Below are 6000 nucleotides of genomic sequence, written 5' to 3'. Positions count from 1 at the left end.
TTTAGAGATTGATCCTAGATTTCTAGGTAACGTAGCATTAGCGGTCCTACTCATTTTAGATCTTGTAGTTCATATTTAAAGTGGTTCAAGGTAATTCTACTGATTGTTTAGTTTAGTACTTAACCAAATTCTACCCTAATTATGACAGAATATGGTCCTAGGGCCATTTTATGCCCCATTTTTTACACTTCTAGTTATTATATTATTTTAATTATTTTTCTAGTAGTTCATCATCAAGTTTTCCCCATATCCACCAAATTTCATGAGATTTCATGTTGTAGAAAAATTCTAAAAATTTCAGAAGCAGCAGCTGTCCAACAAGTGATTTTCAGATAGTTGTCACAACACCCTACTTTAAACTATATTAAATATTTTATTATATTTTTCACATATTTTTATATAAAACTAAACTCATTTAACTTCAATCTGATTTTTGAATCACCTAAATCGGAGCTATAAGGAGGGAGATATGATTTTTCAAAGTTGGATAAAATGCATAGAGAAATGCAGAAAATGGGCTGCCCAATCCGCTGTATGGACGAGGCCTCGCCAAATCGGCGAGCCCCTCGCCGGTCACTAGATATATGAGTGAGGGCTCGCCCCATGGGCGATGTCCTCCCCCATGAGGTTGTCGGGAACATGTGGGACCCACCCTGGGTCCTCCCGAATTGAGTCGTTTGGGCCCACGAGTCCGTGTGAGGCATTTTTTAGTCCAATTTGCAAACTGAAATGAGTTTATTTGACATGTAATATATGATTTTGGGGTAGGAGATGCTAATCTATCCGACTAACCTATTTATTTTGTTATATTCCAAAAGGTTAAGGGTCAAAAACTCATTTAATTCATTTAGTTACTATTTATGGTAAGTTTTAGTTTCAGTATTGTTCTTCATCATTTATACCCTAGGATTGGTGTGTATTATAAATGTGCTTAGAAAAATTTGAAGAATAGGATGGTGAAGGATGAGATCTCGAAGGAAAAGGGTTAAAAAGGAACTTTACGCTTTGGGATTGAGCTTTGAGAGTGTTATGGTTGACCCATGGCCTAAGGACATCTAACTCTAGGTTGGCAAAAATTCGGAGTGTTACAACTAGTGATTAAAATACTTTATCATGGATGTAATGTGCTCTAGGTAAAGACCCACTTGGTCATCACGTAATTCCATGAATTTTTGGGTAGTGATGCATAAATCGATGTGCGTAATTCACAAATGCATTGTCACATCACTTCCAGGATTGGATGGTGCAAATAGTCACTCCATGAACAAATTGTGTCACCTAATTTATCCTACTCAAGTGTTGTGCACCTTGAGGTGAACACGTAAATCCACGGTAGGGTTGGTCATGCTGGAGAATATTCATAGTTATAGGATGCAGGTCGAGTCGAATTTTTTATGAATCGTATTCTACATTTTGATGATCACTATGTATGATGAGCCGTACATACTTTGCTAGGCATGCATCTCATGTAGGTTGTTTACGCATGATGATACCCTTCATAGTAGTGGAGTACGGGACGTATCAGAACCTTCACATTACTTTTATGAATCTCTTATGTTAATGTTAATATTAAAGGATAACTATCACTATGAGTTGGGTATTGACCATCTCCAACCATACACGTGATGCAAGTGACATATAGAATGAAGACGTAGAGGACAATCTCCCCATGGAAATTATGTTAAATGAATAAAAAGATAGTTTTATGATTTACTATTATACTTTCGTTGCGAATTCGATAATGTAATAGGCTTCTATGGAGAAGGCATTTGATTATTTACTGAAATCTGTTACTCTAATGAAATAATCAATACAGTCAATTTTATTCTTATGAAGGGTTACCTCCATAAATGTATCTGGATGTGATCTAAATGAAAAAAATAAAATAGGGTGTGATTTTAAAGTATCCAGTTCATACATTATTAATACCCAGTTTTCTTGTGCATGAGTATAAACTCTGGCTGTGAAAATTCGGGATGTTACACTTGTTCACAACCCCAAGTGTAGGTTCACAATGTAGTAATAATCTCGATGAGACCGAGATTGAATCCACAGGGACTAAACTTATACATATTCTAAAAAGAACTATAACTATAACTAGAAGAATATATAAATCTCAATTTTGGATTGAAGGGAGTAATTGTGAATAATGTTTAAACTATTAATTGAAAGGGGTGAACTAGGGTGCTAAGGATCCACTTGTAGCTATCAAGATGCTACCTTACTTGATTCAAAACATGCAACTGAGTCAGAGTCCTATCTTATCTAGTTGGAAGAAGAGATGATTAAATCTCTAAACTTTTCATTGAATTAGCCTTAATAGATGAGAATTGTGAAGATTTGGAAGGGATTCCATCACCCAACCATGCCTAGGAGAAGATGGTGAATAATAGAGTTTACCAATCCCACAATCTCAAATGGGAAAATAAGATATAGAAAGCTATCGCAATGTATATTATAATTTGAGTCACAATTGTAAGATCCCATCCATTCCGTACATTTTTCATGCCTATGTGCACGATGATCGATGCCCTTGGCAAGACCTGAACTAGTCGTGCATAGTGCACACCCGACTGACCGGAACCCCAAGGCCTCGAAACCTATTTCATATCGACCACCCCATCAGCATGATCGCAGAGGTACTGCCCGTGCATCCGTACGATGCTCCGTTAGTGAGATGCGCCATGAAGAATCGTTGGTATATTATGTGCACATGGCGCCATATATTCCATTCAACAAATATGCACAACACATGCCATGCACATACGCACCATGCCACACATGGGTGAGAGAATCTCTACCCATGTGTGTGATGTCACTCACCCATACCACCCCTCTTCATGTGTACCCCAAAATCAATTATTCTTCATACCATATCCTATACATGACCTCATCACACCATAAGACCCCATGTCCCTTTAATACACCATTAAGTCCTAATCATGCACAAATTTTCATAATCCTAGACTAAGCTAACCATAATCACATTAACCTAACCTAATCACATTTTTATCCATTTCTCTACAAATACTCCTCCATCCCTTAACATTTTCACCATTTTTCTACAATGAGGAGAGAGAGAGAGAGAGAGAGAGAGAGGTGATCTTAGTGGGCCATCAATCCCATCCCTTCCATCCATCTCAACCATCCTTCTAGTCCATCAAGGTGAGTACACCCCTTCCACTCTTATGGTTTGTTTTCTTTCTTGATTATTTAGATGATTAATTGTGGTGATGATGTGATGATAATGATGATGAAATAGGGACTCATTAACCATGGCTCGATCGTGGGCCCATTGTAACGTTTGTATGACATCCAAACAATCCATGTGTAGCCCATTGGGTTGACCACACACACACCCACCCATGCACACACGTGCACAGACACTTATATATATATATATATATATATATATATATATATAATACATATATATTTATATATATATATATATATATATATATATATATATATATAATACATAGAGTGGGCGTTGCAGCAAGCAGTGTCCCAGTGGCTTATAAAGGGGCAGGGATTGTGGGACCATAAACCCCCCCTAATGACGTATCTATCTAATCCACACCATCCATCTGATTTCCCAGATCATTTTAGGCATTGAGATGAAACATGAAGCCAATCCGAATCTGCCATACTACTAAAAATCATTTTTAAAAAGTTGGAGAACACAGCAAATGGGCTAAGTCATCCTAATGTGGGCCCCACCTAGGGTTGGACGGCACTTGCTGTAGCATCCAGAGGACACTGCAGTAAGCAACATCCTACTACTTGTAAGATAGGCAGGGATGGTGGGCCGTACCATAGGCCTCACCATGATGTATGTCAAACATTTACACCGTGCATTTAATGGGTCCCATTTAAAAAATGGGATACCCCAAAAATCACCCGTACACGGAACTCAAGTGGCCTACACCATCTAAAATCATGTGAAGACGTGACTATAACATATAAAAGCACTTGATGGGGCCCACCTAAAATTTTGATGCATCTGAAATTTGGTCTAACCCCTCAACCAAGTGGGACACACATAATGGATGGGCTAGATTCATGAACCACATCTCTGGGGGTCCAACAAATAATTATGAATGTTTTAATGGAGGGTAATCCTCTCAACTTGTGTGTGGTATGGCCCACTTGATGTGGGTGTTATGCCACTTCATTCACCATGGCCATGCCATGATGTATATTTAAGATCCTCACCATTTATCTATTTTATCAACCCTTTCGATGGTATGTAATAAAAAATCAAACCCATCCAATGATTAGACAGCCGTACATTTTGAAATAATGCAAATTGAACTCTCTTCACAAAAATTTTGTTATGGATCATCCTAATGATGTATTAGATATTCAACCCATCCAGCCCATGTACTGGATTCCTTTAAGCCATTGTCCCAAAGATCAGTCAATCTGACATACAATGGACCACACAATATAAGGTTGTGAGAATGAATGCCTAACCATTGAATCGAAGTTAAGACCACCATGGTGTATCTATTTAATCCATGCGAACCATCCACTTCCTCATATCATTTTAAGATCTGGACTAAAATCAAAGCAGACCTAAGTCTCAAGTGGTTCACACACAATTCAACCTCACGAAAAGTCCCCATGGGCTCCACCTTGTTGTACGACATAGATTCATGTCATTCACCAATTTTTCCTTATTATATTAGGGTATGTTATCGTAGATTAGTCAGATCCAAATCTCATGCCATGTGAGCAATATTGATCACTTGTCCACCATTAAAGACTTCCTAGAGCTGCAATAATGTTGTGAGAAATCTACCCATCTATCCTTTTTGACTGATCATGGGCCACCTAATGTACATGTTTTACCAATCATTCATCTATTTTGTTATATCATTTTAGTGTGTTGGGCTGCCTGTATATTTACTGCTATCTAAACCATTTTCGTGGTACTCATTATAATGGTTATTCCACATTTAGCCTATCAATTGGTAGGATCACGTGGATCACCACACCATGTGGGTTTCTGATTTTTATAACTAACTAAACTGTATGAAATTGGGGCAATTGTGTAACTACTTATCTAAGTAGATTTATGAATGTGTGGCCCAACCATAGGATTATGTGACTTGTGTTTAAACCCTTAAACATGTTCAATTATAACAAATATGTAGACTCTAATGGTGTGAGGGTGTGATATACCTATTTGGCCCATTAATCATGTGGGTATTTGATGTATGTATGGCCACCTAATCATAGGCAATGGTGGAGTATGTGTAGTCATCTAACTATATGAATGTGAAAAGCACACAAGGCCAACCGACTACATGAAATCAGGTGGTATTGGTGGCCACCCAATGATATGACCACGTGCTTATGGGCATAATCATGGTCACCTAAACCATGAACAATCGGGTTATACGTGCAGATTTTCTTAGTAATGAGAATTATGATATATGTTGGATTATACAACTTAATAATAAAGTGGTCCTCAACGCGGTATTATGCGACACGAATATGATCCCTACATTCAACTCATTAGTAAAGTGGAAGTAAGGACCACTAAACTATATGTGATATGATTAAATGTAGCCATTGGTCCATTCATCATGTGACATCAAACCACGATTAATAACTGTGTGAATGTGAGGCGGATGTTGCCAAAGACTTAGCATAATTAGTGTAACCTTGTATTCGTGTGTGGGATTATGATTGTTCAATTATGTTTAGATATTTTTAAATGTGAACACTAGATCATGATATTAATTGTATAGATACTAATCTTTGTGAAATTGTGGTACTGGTTGCCTGACCATGTAAAAGTTTAGTAAAGCGGTTGCCCCATTATGTGAGCTATGATGTAATGAAAGTGCATAACCATCTAACCTTAAGTCCTTTATTATGACAAGTAGAGTGACATTTGTGTGGCCTCTCAACCATACAGACTTCTGATAATGGAGTGGCCATAAGACCATGTGGGCATATGAGAATTGTGTGGTTACTTAGACATGT

The sequence above is a fragment of the Magnolia sinica genome, chromosome 3 (genome assembly GCF_029962835.1).
Source record: "Magnolia sinica isolate HGM2019 chromosome 3, MsV1, whole genome shotgun sequence".
Lineage (NCBI taxonomy): Eukaryota > Viridiplantae > Streptophyta > Magnoliopsida > Magnoliales > Magnoliaceae > Magnolia > Magnolia sinica.
The sequence above is the reverse complement of the archived record's forward strand: the minus strand, read 5'-3'. Positions refer to the sequence as shown.